Source organism: Gadus macrocephalus, chromosome 16 (genome assembly GCF_031168955.1).
Source record: "Gadus macrocephalus chromosome 16, ASM3116895v1".
NCBI classification, from domain to species: Eukaryota; Metazoa; Chordata; class Actinopteri; order Gadiformes; family Gadidae; genus Gadus; species Gadus macrocephalus.
Window position 1 is genome coordinate 14,847,533 of NC_082397.1, and position 16,868 is coordinate 14,864,400.

A 16,868-nucleotide genomic window follows, 5' to 3' on the forward strand; every position below is an offset into this window, starting at 1 on the left:
AACCATCCACGCAGCTGTGAGGGTTAGGAGCTAGAAGTTCAAGATGTGAGTTGATTACCTCAGGTGTCAAGCTCTGAATAGTCTCAAGTTGATTATAGTTCACCTTTTGTAGTAAGAACCGCATACAAAGTCCTTTAGAAACTTGCACACACGGTTATTAAAGGTTTATATTACAAGCGAGCTCATTCAATCTACTTTACCCTTTTATGAGTACAATGGAGACTCAATATGCAAAAATCTTGACAATGCAATTGTTTTGAATGTACTCTCATTCTACAGCCCCCAGACTGGCATAATTACATGACATTACTATCCTATTTTCATGGATATTTAGTTCCTTCATTCACTGCAGATGAAAGGATTAAACCCCAGTCCTGAGTCATTAAATTAATGGAATGGCATTCACTGATTTCACATTCATGTATGATGTAGTCTTCATGAGCTACCTAATGAGATTTATATTGTGTGGATATATATATATATATATATATATATAAATGGACTATCAATTAGAGAAGCACCATAGGATCCACATGTGCACGCACACACACACACACGCGCGCGCATCAAGCACACACACAAATCCACTAAGAGGGTCGTCGTTGCCAACACATCATTAAAAAGGAACAAGTGTCGCATGCGTGCCCCAACCAGTGATTCACTCCTAGACGGGCTCAGCCCAGCAGCCTAACGACAAAAAAAGAACGACAAAAACAAAAAGAGCGTGCAGAGACGAGCTGGAATGAGAGTTAAATATGGTGGTTGGTGGCCTAACGACCGGCAGGCTGGCGCTCCGACGGTCCAATATTGGGCATTAAACACCCTGCCTCGTCATCAGCCAGAAGGACTCACTGAGTCCTATTTAATGAAACATGCCTCGTGTCAGTCCCGACGCTACTTAAACGTTTACACAAGCCGTTAAGTAGAACAGATGTGTGCTTCGCCTCTCAGAAGTCAATAGCTGTACTTATACTAAAATGCAGAATTCATATTCTCTTTTGGGAATAGATAAGGCAACAGAAACAAAACAGGGATCTGAAGCAGGATTGGGCTCTTTATATCTCCCCAGGCTTTACTACACACACACTTACCACCACGATTCTGTTCAATCCCGTGGGGAGGCTGATGGTGCCATCAACAAATGACACTTTAGAACCCCAGTCCTCCCTAAACCCCATAAGAATGCTCCTTCTTGTCTTCATATTGCAGACCCAACTTTTCCACCCTGTGCTAAGGAGTGACAGTATTTCTGGGCAAACTTTCAGAATTTTTTTTGGCGTTTGTTTTGTTTTTTTGACAACAACAAAATACAGAATAAATCTGACAGAGAGAAATAAATATTGGTTGCCACAGACAGACAGAGCTTGTGGCTATATAGTTCACACAATCCCAGTGACTGGCCGACTGTCGGCAGCTCGGAGCCAACAGAGCTTCTGGTCCAGTAAGACGTGTTGTCACACGTTCCAAAGAAAGAGACCGTTCTTGGTGAACGACCATAATAAGGCGCCTGTTCGAGCGGTCAGATAAGGTGTGTCGAAGATTAAAAGTTTGACAGGATAAGACACGCTGACAGTCACCAGACGTTTGACTCGCCCGGTCAAAGCAACAGTTTACACATCGCAAATACCCAAAGTGTCAGTCACACGTCAAGTGTTTCTCATTTAATAGCAAATGGCCCATTGAAACTGTCAGTGGAACGGGGGCCGTGACAGATGCAGAGTCAGCTGCACATGCACATTTGCATATATTCATGGGCTCCTCTGAGAAATAAAAAGATAAAAAAGACGTTTGTGAAATAAGTGATGTATGAACAATGTGTGCAGCTCTGAGGCAGTCGATGGCAACATATATTCATTAGGCATGCGTAATGTATACTCCCCTGCTTCAATATTTGCAGCCGTCTAGGTTCAAAGAGAATGCACACAGTGTGCCTGAAACGTATCCAGATGAAAGAAAACAGCACACTTGAGAAACAAGATCATAGAGGTATTTACATAAGGGGTTTTGAAACAATCTTCAACAGAGCATTGGTGAAGAGTCACATTTCTCAATTCATGTATATTTTCTAAAAAGAATCTGACGCATCAAAGTGCCTCAAACTCTTGGGGATAGTAAAATCTTTAAATAATGGTTTGTAGGTCAAAGCTTTTTCTCATGTGGTGGTAGTACGCACCGAGAGAAAGCACCATCTAATAAAACTGGTCCCCTGACAAGTAGAAAACCATGGGCAATGTCGAGGCTGCAGTGGATACACAAGCTGAATGAAAGATGAACTCAAGTGATGCAAGCACCTTTGAAGATACAGTGGCAGGACTGAGGCCAGGGTCAAGTTTGAGGTGAGCTTGAGCCACTCGTATTGAAGGGCCACAAAGACATAATCTACTTGGATGTATTGTGGAAGGTTGAACAGTTTAGGTCCCATGATATTTTAATTGAAACCATAGCTCAAGTAAGAGCATGAATTATCACGTGTATCATTAACATTCGGTCAATTGAAGATGGCTGTCGCGATGCCGTCTCCATAGAAGGGGTGTACCGCTGAGTACCATAGCCTTAGGCTAGACATCCATCCACTATGTCTTCTTATTTCCAGTCAAGTACCCTTCTACTCAGAGGGCTTCAACTGCGTTGTCACGGTCACTATAAAAGGACGACTAGATCATTGTCTAGTCAGATCTGCAGACGGATAATTTGAAGTTATTAATATTAAGTATTCTCAAATAAATTATGCAGCCTGCTCATTAGGGACGGTTCACATAGGGCTGATGTCATGTCAGATCATTCCTTATGTTCCTGTGGATTAATGCGGAGGCACAGGTGCCAAACTAATAGCCCGGAGGACGGTAATGCTGATGAGGAGGGGAGGACGAAGACCTAGAGAGAGAGAGAGAGAGAGAGAGAGAGAGAGAGAGAGAGAGAGAGAGAGAGAGAGAGAGAGAGAGAGAGAGAGAGAGAGAGAGAGAGAGAGAGAGAGAGAGAGAGAGAGAGACGGGGAGAGAGTAAGAGAAGAGAAAAGACATTGCAGGACACAGAAAGGAATCGGAAGCCAGGCGATGGAAAGATGAAAGGATGAATGAGGATGAAGTGAGATGAAAAGGACAGCTGGCAAAGGATCAAACGTGGGGCCATCAAGAACACCTCCCCATCGTCTCTTCATGCGCCTCAACCACTCAGCCCGCAAAGCAGTGCGGCCATGCGGCAGGTATGACCCAGCCCACTCCTCTGCATGGAGGGGGGCCGCATGGATCCCCCCCGCGACAACACTCTTGTTTGGACACGCGTGCACCGCAGTTATTTTACCCGTTTATTCATTATTGATTATAGATCTTTACACCTGACAGGGATATGGATCAGTGGTCCCATGGAGAACAAGTGTAATTGCTTTAATGTGGATGAGATAGTTGGACTGCAGAGAGGTAAAGAGAGAGAGCGAGGTGAAGAGAGAGAGAGAGAGAGAGAGAGAGAGAGAGAGAGAGAGAGAGAGAGAGAGAGAATACAAGTTATTTGATTTCAATTAGTTAATATTGCAACAAATCAATTCATTCTCAGTGTTTGTCCAAACATGGGGTCGATGTAATGGACTTCAAGCTGGAAATCAATGGAAAGAAATGGATCATTAAACACCCGCAACAAACACACACTGTAGCCAGATGGGCAGTGTACATAAACTCTGTGATCCCATGAGGGATGATGCTAGAAGGTTAATGCTACTGAGCATCTTAACAGCTACCAGTATAGTGCAAAAAATAGCTGCCAACATATTTGCGAACACTGAAATAACATGATAAAAGTGTCAGATAACACTCAAAAGGAGTTGCAGATCCGTGTTACATTGCATTACATTAACATTAGGAGCATTTAGCAGACGCTCTTATCCAAAGCGACTTGCAGTAAGCACATTTGTCAGAAGAAAGATGTTTACGCAAGGAGGAAAATTAAATACTATCTACATCTGGGAGTACTACCATTGGGTAAATCGATTGAATAAACACCACATTATTAGACTATTAGATTGTCTTTAGATTGAGTAGAGCTTTCATTCACATGTTTTCCTAAGTCCTACCACAATATATGCCAAGATATTCTTGAAGGTATGCAATGACAAATAAGACATTGACATATATAAAAAACTCTGATTACTAACCCCTCTAGGTTGAAAGGTCGCTGCACTGCCTCTGCGCATTGGAAAGTTAGATTTGTCCGTAAAAAAATTAAGCACATGTCAAATAAATCTTGCAAACTGTATGTTCCCATTGGGTTAAAGACGTGTTGTGTTTTATATTTTCTCATTATGGAAAAGGTTTTTTTTATCCACAGATAACTGGGAGCAAAATGCGAGTGAAGCAAGAGATGCATTTTATAATAAGCCCGGAGAACATATTCACAATCAGTTATAATGAATTCAGACATTCACACACACAATTGTGACTGATTGGTTCACTGTTTTGAACTTCCACTGGCCATCTTGGGGGAGTTCTCCGGCAAGGCTGACAAAATGTCCCGCAGAGAGGCACAAATCAGCCATTTCATGAAGCGGAAAGGGGAAAGAATGAAAGGATGAGCATGAGAAACGAAAAAGTGCAGGACCAAATCAGGTTTGAAAAATAGGATGACGACCGCTGAACAAGCTCACCTGATAAGAAACGTTGACGGTACAGCCGTGCTATGACACAAGTGTTCTGCCATCAGAGCCGCTTGTCATTGTGTAGCTGAGGCATATGCATGTGTCTGTGTGTACAAGCCAGAAGCCAGAAGACAGGAGGCTTGTTGTCTTTCAAATGACTATTCAGTTTATTTAATGTCTAAGTGGAACCAGCATTACACTCACCGTTGATGGATATTTCCAATGTAAGGATTAAAAAAGGCACTCACAATGTGTTTCCTGAGCCACTGTATGAATGGCTACAGTGAAGCCCAGGTGAATACCAACGTAAAACATGCAATGAATGCAACCTAAAAGGTCTTTGGAATATCTAGTATCACTTGTTAACCAATTGCTCACTGGGTTGTGCTTGGTTCTCTCTTCTCCCAACTGGCCAAGTCACTTCCAACCACGCTGGCCGGCTTGTCTGTGTAGTGTACCCTCAGGTGCTGTACTTAAGTAAATAAATGACATACTCTCTGGCCGGCACCTTCCCACGGCCCGCACACCCAAACTAAATGGACAACATTTGATATGTTCTCTGTTGAAAATGCAACAATTTGTGATATTTTCGGCCATAAAATGTGCTTTGATAACATTCCTAGCAATATATGTGGATTTTCTTTTCGGAAACTTCAGTCAGTAAATGTATATTGTGTTTATTTTGTTAGTAAATGCAACATTTCCTATCGTTGCCATGACAATTCATATGGAGGCTGCTATCCCTGAAACTATGCAGCTTTCATCTTGTTTGAATCAAGGTCTCTACGTTGTGCAGTCGTCTGAGCTATTCTTTTGTAGGTCCAGTTTGTGAAGTTGAGGTGGCCAATAGCGGTGACGCCTCAGATAGCAACCAACTGAATCTCCCCCCCCCCCCCCCCTCATCCCTCCCTTTCCAGCGACTACAATGGCCTGTACTGGCCTCTATTGTGTAGGTGCCAGTAGGTACTTCCAAAATGATGTAATTGTTTACGACAGCATAGATGTTTGAATCGGTTTAACCAATGACACTGGCATCTCTGTCATAGTTACCCTGGACCCTATACATGTTGGAGGATATGTTGGGGGTCTATATTCATTGATCATTAATCTTGGTAGCAGTACCTGCACTTCTGTACGTTATCAAAGCTTGCTTTAGATAACATGACGGTGTGCAGTTGTATTGCTACTTTTGCAGAGAAAACAACCTCAAACTCAAACGTGTCCAAAACATGGTTGTATTAAAGAATGCACACCCATTTATCATAATCGCCCTTATTCGGAAACTGCCATTCGGAACAGTATTTTACTGTATGTTCAGAGGCTGATGTCCGTGCCAGAGAGAGGTTAAGCTTCCAGGACACTTGAGTATAACGCCACAGTATGTGTTGATGTGGAGCATCGTCTGTGCAGCGGCTGATCAACACTTCAGAGAGAGGGTTAAGCTTCTAGGACACTTATAGTATAACACCACGGCGCGTGTCAGTGAAGACGTGTGGAGCTCATGGCCTTCCGTTGATGTTGATGTCTGTGTCCGAGAGAGGGTTAAGCTTCTAGGACACTTATAGTATAACACTACGGTGTGTGTGTGTGTGTGTGTGTGTGTGTGTGTGTGTGTGTGTGTGTGTGTGTGTGTGTGTGTGTGTGTGTGTGTGTGTGTGTGTGTGTGTGTGTGTGTGTGTGTGTGTCGAATCTTCAGGTCAGCAGATGATTTTGTGGTCCGCAAGAGGATCCCCTTCCCCCCATCCAAGAAGGTTAACCTTCTTGATACATAATATAACAACACATCTCATACACAGTTGTAGAAAATAGAAAAATCATCACGAGTGGGGGATAGCCATGATGATAACACTATTCTTCCTACATTTCTCTTACTACTCAATCGTAGTCCAAAACGCATTTTGCCTCCATGAAAGATATAAAGGGCTCAAAGTAAGGTAACGAAAACACAACAATTCTTATTTTCACGGGATTATACACTGAATAACACATACTTTCTGACAGAGTCAGTTAAACTAGACACCACAAACTGAAGTTTGAAGATTTCGAACACAAACTTCCAATTTATCAGTTGAATGTTATCAAAGCGTATTTCAAGGCCTACCTTAAATTGTTGCATTCTTTACTGAAAACATAAAGAACGAAATCCATTTTATTTTGGCAGACAACCAGTAAACGCTTGTATGGATAATTTTTGGTCATAATGACAAACATCCTATTCAGTCGTTTAGGTTCAGGCGACCAGGCAGCAGATGGGGATGATGGTGAAGTCAGTGGGGTCAGTGCCTTTATAGTAAACAAATTCCCTGTGTGTGATGCGTACCCCATGCAGCCCTATCTGCTTCTTCTAATATCCTGCCTCCCTGTTATTAAATATATAGATCAATGAAATATGGATACGCTATAATCACAAACATAAATCCACAATAGCGCAGTCATTGCGGCTGCTGAATGCGTGTGGAGTTGGAAATACTGTCGGTGTACACAACCTGCCTCTTGAATGAATAGAAACTAATGGAGATAATTGAGTGAGAATTCTAATTGAAGCTTGGACAACATATTGTTTGCAGAAGGAGCTGTTCACTGTACACGGTCAAGTGCACTGTAAATATATTCACTGTTTTGTTATCTGTAATGGGTTTAGGCCGTGATTGTGATATGGGTCAGCTGGTGGCCGTTTAATTACATAAAAGGCCTTACTCTGGCCACTGAGACACCACAGCTAATCACACTGTGCCAACATCTGACTCGTTAATGACATGATCTAAGGCCATCAAGCTGACGGTTCACACATCCCACAGAAGAGTGATTTACATCTGCAGGGGAGCAGGCATGGGGACGCCAGACTGAAACTTTTTGAATTGTTTTGCTTTTTTTAGCAAAAAGCGACACTCTCGTCCAATTAAAAGCCCTTAGATAGTCTTTTAATTTGACTAATTAATTAATTTTAAGCTGGGCTGCACAACCAATTGAGTGTGTCAAATATGACGCTGTGCTGGGTAGAAGCACTGTGTGGACCCATGATGAATACGAAGCGTTTGCTACTGCCAACGCACGCACGCACGCACGCACGCACGCTTTAGGGAACCAATAAACGGAGGGGAAAATGTAGCGGGTGAGGCGAGTTAATACACATTGTGATAATGCAACATACCTGTGGTGTCGGGGACGACGTAACAAAACCAAAAGCAAAAACCAGCACCATCCATCCATCATTGAAGCCTGGCTGAAAAACAATCACAGTTTGAACTTGCTCTAGTGGCAGCTACCGGGCCGGGAGAGAGCAATGGCTGCTACCTGCAGGGGGCTGAGTTACGCCAGCCATGTCAAAAACAGCTCAGAGCACTGCGGTATAGCAGCCGATGAAAGCCATCCATCATTTCCATCATTAAAGTACATATCAATAGGAAACCATGGGCAGGTTGGCTCTCTCGCTACACATACACGTTAAGTTTGGCTGTAGGTTATGTCGGATTAAGGAAAAGACATTGATGAAAGATAGCACAAGCCGTAGAAGAACCTGCCCTCGCCGACCATATGGAAATTGTCAAACATGGTTTCTCTTCAAATGAAGGACTTTAACACATAGCAAGGCACAAGGGTATATCTAATATATTATTCAACACATGGAAAGTCAACTTAATATTCCTCTTCAGTTCAATCCATATTCTAAAATTAGATAAGGCATGAGAGAAATATTCAACCTGATTTAAGTTTATCTGCCAAGAGTACACTTCGATTTAAATAACGGCTGTTAAAATGGTGAGTATGTTGTTCCACAACAATGCCAGCCCTAATCTTCTCTCAACCCAGCTTCACTTTAATCGAATGAAGGAAATTCAAGATAATAAAGTCAAGGAAGCCATTGGGATAGTTATGTTCAGATTATATTTTTAGATAACATAAGCATCAAGTGCGACGAAGACTACTTGGAGAAAAATGAAAAAGAAAGGAAGGAAATGAAATAAAAATAAAACAAAAGTAGATGACAGCTTGTCCCAAAAGCCTCTGAAATGTCCATGTTCACTTTTATTGGATTTCTGTAATTGCGGATATTCTTCGCCTTGTCTCGCTTTTTTGTGCGCTAGTATGTACTGGGTGGAGATGTTGGAACAGGAGGATAGGGATTTCAGTAGTAAAGCGGGGGTGGCATAGTATTTTCCCTGATCTCTCTGTGTAATCCAGGTAGTATTCCCCTGTCCTGCCTGATAAGAGTCCTGCGGTTTGATCTGCAGTAATGCCGCTGGCTTTCCCCGGGGGGAGGCCCTGTCAAGGAGGATGCAGATATGTGCCAAAACAACAACAAAATAAGAGCGCCAGCCGATGGTTTACTTTACTGAGTTGGGAGTCTCTAATTTCCACCTCCATCTCACACGTTCTTGAATCCTGTCCACCAAAGACTGTGCCAGTGGAAGCATGAGTCTGCTTGGGACCACAATACAAGTCGCTCATCATAAATGCACCCTGAAGCTAATGTATAAGTGTATTTTTGTCTAAGTTACACTTACTCATTATGACATATAATTGAATGCTTTGGGAATAAAAACGGAATAAGAAATTATTCATAATTCATAAAAGGTTTGTCAGAGTTATTATGAATGTCTCCTGTCATCTCTCTCGATTTCTCTCCCACTTTCCTTATCACAATGCATAACAACTGATACATTGACATATAAAACGTGTATTTACGTAACACATACCGAAGAAAACCCCTGTTTAATTGTATTCTATAGCACATCATTACAATAAATAGCCAGCGAGAAGATTAATATGCTGTTTAATGAAGTATGGCTCGGCAAAGGTCTACATATTTCATGGCAGTATTCAAATCGCTGGGCCGTCACATATATAATACCCTGTCTTTTCCAACTCTCATGTGTAATGCTGTAATAACATGACATTCATAATCATTTTCTCTTTCAGGAAACAGTGTGATATATGGCTGCATTAGTGTATTGTCATTAGAAAGCGATCGGTGGTTAAAGCGCTGTATTTCACATGTTGGATTCGGTGATAGTACTGATAAAAGGAAACACTGGTAAATAGTAGAAGCTGCTGCTTGTTGCATGGAAACACAGGAACATGGAAACAGCAGCGAAGTAGTGGAAATGTGATCACATCGAAATAATAATTTTCAGCCGATTCTGAACTATTTGAATGACAAAAGGCATAGCAATTAAATTATGCTCAAAGTGTTACAAAAAAAGAACAAGCTACTTTTCTATCACTCTTGAATGCAATTTCCTGACAATGGCATTTCTTAGCAAGTCCGTACCACTGTCGCAGAATGTATAATTGATAAGCTAGCATAAAATAATGTCAGTTTACCTTTATTAACAGAAAAGTGTATTCATTTATCAACTGAATTTTGATGAGCAAGGTTTAGCAAATATAATTATCTGTATGTCTCTAGAAAACGTGTCGGGATATAAACCTCAAGGTAATAATTGTCGAACTGAAACGAGGACCAAAATTGTATTGAAAAATAACTTTAAGAACTTCAACATATAAATCCAAAATCCAACTGGAATACTAAATTGTAATGACCAGTTTGTTTTAAATAAATAAAATATGACGTTCGACAGTAATTGGTCATCGCCATTTCTTTCTGATACATTATTTTATGAATGGATGCGAGTTTTGGAGTCAAGAGAAATTTAAGTTATTTAGCAAGAATAATAAACAATAATAAACACTTGTCTTGCATCATTCTGGTATTGCCAGCGAGCAGGTAAAAAAATAAAGCTTTTCATGTTTGTTGCACTACCTTGCAACACTAAACACTTGTGAAACATTAAACCATAGACTCTCAAGACATTACATTCACAGCTCAGGATAGACATTACAATATGAAAAGTGAAGGACAATCAGCGATATAAAGGCTACCTTCATGAAAATATAGATAACAGAAATCATTGGAAGATTGCGCTGTACACAATGTTATTCTTTGTCATAAATATGTCATACCATATGAACGGTGTGCCATATTTATGAATACATAAACCTCTGACACATAGATCTCGTAACAAATGTCTCATAACTGGAATTCAGTGATCTCAGTTGACATACCGTTGCTCCTGATGGGCTTTTGTTTGAAAGGTTGGAGACGCTTATAGACGCAGGGTGAGGGGATACCATAGAGCCGGGGGGGGGTTAGAAGGAGGTTAACGTGTCAGTGTGAAGTTCAGAGTGCTAGTCCACAGAGAAGGGTTGAAAAAAAAGATGCAAAGAAGGCTCTCTCACAAGCCGAAGGGATGACATTGCCTGGAACTTGAACATACATATCGATCTCCGCCTTGTTTTGGATGGAAAACACAAAAAGACATGTGGATTTGAACAAGTGAGTTCCCTGTGCAGCCCCGCAGCAAATTGTTTACAAAAATATCCTCTACAAGCGGAAGTGGAAAAAGCCCTACAGTATATATACACAGGGCCTTGAGGTTAAAATAATCATCATGGAAAATAATAATAAAGCCACCACAACATATGGTCGTTCCTTTGTTGAAAAACAAATGATGACGCAGGCGTAGCTCAACAACATAAGTGCTCACTCAAGTGATATCTTCTCCAGAGTAAAAATGTCAAAAGCCAATTTACCAATATACAAGCGATTGTATATTGGATGTAATTGGTCCGGGAAGATCCTTACGCAACATTGTCTTTATTGCTTGTGGCAGGAGTGAATCATCCTTCTGTGCCCCGATTGGCTCAGTTAAGCTAATTGTGTTTGTGCTTTCAGTGGGCTTCAGGACAAGAAGTGTATTCCTGTATTTCTCCATGTAAAGGCAGACTTCCTAACAAGCATTCGGCTTGATACCCATAATGCCAAACTATGTCTGGAGACATGTGACACATGCCTTATTTGTGTTACTAGCCAACAAGTACAAAGTACTTTACGTGTTTGGAGCATTCAAAGCGTTTTCATAAGTTATATGATTGCCACCAAAAAAACAGACATTTTTTCATTTTTTCATTTGCTCATTATTGGGTGATGAGCCGCTGAGAGTTTTATGGATGAGCATGCGTTTCCTTTGAGGAAACCATGCAGGACAAACTAAAACCCCAAACAAGGCTTTTGCCTCCAGAGATCGGCTTCATCACTCTCAACAGAAAGTTGGTGAAAATAAGTACATTCATAAACATAAAAGCTAAGGGAGGTGTAACCAATTTTAGGAATATAAAAGTGAATTACAGTATAATATCAAGTTGGACTAGTAATAAGACCACAGCCAGTATCAGAAGACACCAAATTCGTTAGGGGCCAACACGTTGAGCAGCAATAAGGATCAGGCAGAAGAATACTGTTGAGCCGCCACTCTTGAAATCTTTTTACAATGAATAAAAAAAGAAATGTTGAATTTATACAAAGTTATAAAACAATGACCCAAATGACCAGAAAACAAAAAGTGTGCACACAAAATGAAAGAGTGTCCGTTGGGGCCCCCAAAATTGTTGCAGGTGAACCTGATATTAAATGTTCATGGGAATGTGGTGTGAATGTGCGTGAGTGTGAACGTGTGTATTTTCTTGTTGGTGTTTTTTCTTCAAAAGTTTTGGCTCGCCATCTGACACAATCAGGATCATGTCCTGGTCCTCAAATCTTCCCGTCCTCTCAAAAAACCTGACCTATAAACAAGGTCATATCAATTATACCCTCATCTCAGATGCATCATTAATGGTTTAAATGTCAAAATGCTACCCATTGCATTAAACCTCACACATATATTTTCAATCTTAATATATCTCAAATCCTCAGTTTCAGTTGTACAACATTAAACATTCAAAGATATCAAAGTTCAAATATGAGGACAAATCATTCAAGAACTCACATGTGTTACTGTTCATACAGTGTCTGAACAGTGTTTCAATAATACTCACGGTAAGTAACCATTAACATTCAAAATACATCATATCAATATCAAAACCAGGATAACATAACATGCAATTAGAATAACAGTAAAAACTGTTGGTTTCAGAGGTATCAAAGAAGTTTGCTTAATTATTCCTCAAACGCTTTAGGCCTACTAGTGTGAGAGAAACGGCACCAAAAATGACCCTCCTAGTTACTTTAAACTCGCAATGAAATGAAATAAATTTCTTCAATAGCTTGCATTTTCAAAATAAAATGTAACTTCACTCTCATATGAATTATCAAATTACTTCTCATTTTAAATTGGCAATAGCAAAATAAAACAACTTCCTTTTTATATACATCCGCATAAAATAATAGCCACAATATACATGTTCAAAATATTGCAGCATTATTCACCTCAGATCACTCGCACAGACATTAGTGCCGCCGCCGCGTTTGTTAGCACACCGAGAAACAGCACAATAACCCCAGAGCAGCTAAAAGGGATACATTTCTCACCGTTGCTCTGTGTTTCAAAACCGCGCACGTCGGGTCGGGGGCTCATTTCTGTCCAACGTTTTCTTCCAACGTTTTCACACGATAGAAGTTAACACCCCTTGACCACTGCATCCGTCCGTTGTATGGGGCGATCCCGAAATGCATTGTGGGTCCGTCTGTTCCGTCGGCTCTGTCTCTTGCGTTCAGAAGTTAAGAAAATGTTTAACTTTTCAGGCTGCAACGGATCCCTCAGCCAATCAGATCGTGGCTCCGTCTGCAAAAATACCATACGTCTTCCGTCGCCCGTTGACGGACGGATGCAGTGGGCAAGCTGCGTAAGTCGTTAGCCGACAGGATTCGTCTCCTTCGTTCAGTCACTTGGCTCCGGATTTCCAGTAGCTAGGTTCACTGGTCTTATCGTTCTCCTATCATGGGTGACCCCGGGTTTTTTTCTCCTTTTCTTTCCGTCCTTCTAGCAGGTAGCTGCCCTCCTCCTTGCTGCCGAGATCCAAGAGAGCCGGAAAACAAGGTGCCCGCACTTCACCTCCGCGCTGACAAACTGAACGTGACCTGCGTAGCCTCCGATTGGCTGTTGAGACCCAGGCAACCCCCTCGTGGGGGCATGTGAACCGAGTGATGCATTAAAATAGAGAAGGACATTCAAAACCCCGCCAATGCAAACAAACAAAAATAAAAACAAACCCTCTCTTCTAATTGTTTGTTTTTCCACCTGGGCTACAGAGGCAATTGGGAGAAACCAGCCAGAGTTGGCTCCATTTTGGAAGCATCCTAACAAACCAATTCTGCCCCTTCCTTTAGGCCTCCCTCCAAAGCTAATCCCCCAAAACATGTGACTAGCTTGCTAGCCTTACCCCTATTCCTGCCTAGCCTTGTTGAAGACTCTGGTCAATGGCAATGAGTTCCCGGGCAGAGCTGGCAGGTTCTCAGGCAGGTATGTAGAAAGACAGGTAGGCCATCCAATTACTGCATTGGGGCCGAATAAAATGATTGGACAGGGTTGTTAGAGGCTTGTGACAACCACAGATAGCAGATTACATTTTTTGCCAGGACATTTGATTAATTGGTTGCCATCTGGATGTAAAGATAATTTCAACAAATCTAAATTCTAAAACAAATTGCCTAGCCCAGCTTTAAAGCCTTTATAGAAAAAATAAACATTTGGGAAGTCAATAAAAAGGTTTTAACCCTAAAAATATATCTAACAAATAATAATCACAATTTCCCCAGGAGTTGATCTGTAACTGTACAATAAAGGACAACTCTCTTCGATGACCTTCACGTACAAGAATAATAAAATGCCACAAGCCAGAACTTGATTATAAATGCTGGGATATCGAATTCCCCCTGTGTCAGGGTTATTTCTACTCTGAATATATTTAACTTTTACTCATAAGTTCATAGACCATCATTTGTATAATACCATGAGGGCTACAGAGCACAATACTCTTTAAACCCTACTGTGTGTGTGTCTTCTGATTAATGACCATAGGGGAGTCTATGAGAAATAGTATAACTTTAATTGTTGCCGCATTATTGTAGAGAATAATGGCACCCATTGATGAACCAAATTTGCTTTGAAGACCTGTTGTTCTTAGTTAGCGACGTTAGTTAGCGGCTGCTTAAGATGCTTGAGATCTTAATGAAATGTGTAGGCACGGTCATTTCATTTCATTCTAGTATATTACCATACCACACAGTTCATCCACGATCCACATGTTTAGTAACTCCTAGAGACCCAGAGAACCGCGGTATCGCTCGCAAACAGCCCTTCCCTGCAGCCACATTTTAAAAGGCTGTGAAATGACAGTCTGCTGCCGTTATGAAAATGGTGATTGTCAATAAGGTTATGCCAGAGTGGATGAAGACAGCGGGAATAGGGGTGAACTACGATGTGGATTCAATGGTAATGCAGCTGAACCGCCTAACAGTTTTCAGTCCCATCCTGGTGGGCATATGTCCACCACCGGGATCATTTTCCTGCATATGTCACGTGTATGAAAAAAAACACATTTACTCTGCCGTCGTATGCCAAGTACCACCTTTCTGCGAAATGGTCCCTGCGTTTTTGCTGTTCCATCACCCGGTACGAGCTGGGAAGCGTGAGTGCAGGGCACAGCCGACCGGGTACATACCCAAGAGTTCCCCAACTCGACATGCATCAGGCTTTTACCACACGCAGCCAACCTCGTCTTGTGACACACACACGCAAACACACACAAACACACACAAACACACAGACGCATGAGCATATATACACGCCGGCGGCACAGACAGACACACAAACACAAACACACAGACACACAGACACACACGAAAACACACAAGCACGCACGCATGAGCACAACAAACATGGTGGCACAGACAGACAGACACAAAGTTACACATAGACGCTGCTTTCCTCTCCACTCTTCCACATTAACGGCTCATATCTTGGTCGTCAGAAGCCCCTTTTGATTCAACTGCATGCCTTTGCTCCCCCTCCGGCCCCAATCCTCCACCCCTCACTGGGTCTGTGACAGACTGGCTTAGCAGACGGACAGCAGGCAGCACAAACCGCTGGGTACCCTTCACACAGAAGGAGGATTAAATGTTGTTGACGTTGTAGATAAGATTCACTAAAGGAATCAGCTGAACTCAAACATTTGTCCTCAAACGGGTATAGATGGAAATACCCTTAACGTCCTGTCTAGGTCTAACCTAATGCTGGGTTTTTAGTTTAGCTTCACCCGTATGTCTTTGGGAGCGCGTGTGCATGTGTGCACACACGTGTTTTACTCTGCTGTGGCGAAACCTATGTCCACATGAAAAAACATGTGGAGGAAAGTGAGAACGAGACATACTACTCATACTCACTGGTTTAACTCACTGAGACTAATGAGCCCTACTGTCGCCAATAGAAAAATAGTTTCTTTCAACAGGTGACTACAAGGTTATTTACGTCTCTGACTGATATTTAGTTTGATTTGGCCTAGAAGAACAAATCTTACAATGCATTTGGTATCCATGTCCATTGTCCAGCCACTAAAGAGCCACAGTGAAGATGATATTTCGTCTTACTACAGTAGACTAACTCGGGTGGCCAGCTTGCAAGAAATAATAATATGATATGTCAATATGAAACAAACCGTCTGCTTAATATTACTCTGAGTTTGATTATCAAAACATATTGCAGGGGTTGTCAAATGTTCAATATTGAAATGTCACTTCAGTAATGAACATATGACTTACAAATAACCCAAACTGCCTGTCAAACGTCGAGGAGTAGGACATTTTGTTTGCCTTGTCAGCCTTCCTTATACTAAATCCCAGACAGGCAGAAACCCCCCCACCTTGTGAGATTACTCAGTACTCCTAACCAATAAAACACATGTTGGAGAACTTTTGAATTTGGTTCATTAATGTCAAAGATGTCAGAGAAAATAATGTAATTTGCATGTTTTGTATTTTATGTCATGGCCCTGCCCTGTTGAATTCAACATTTGCTTCTACTAATTTGCAGCACTACTTTTATTTTTTATTTTCCATTTTGGCAGCATTCATTAAATTTCCTGCCCATGTACCAATGAACTTCTCATCCTGCACATTCCTATTTTGGGTTATGCGATTTGGATTGAAAGAATGGTAATAAAAGTGACGTTTCTTTCAATTATTCATCATCATTGTCTAATATTTTCTTTTTGGTTCCAGGCTCGAACGATAAATCACTTTCCCCTGCCAATTTCAGTTTCTATCAACACAAATATTTTTCAAGATCCGAGAAGAACTCGCATTCGATTACCTGTTATCAGTGTATTATTAACATTATTAACTTAAAGTCCATCTGAAACTCTGAACCTTTTTTTTTGTCTATTTAAATGGCCATGAATCATATTACAG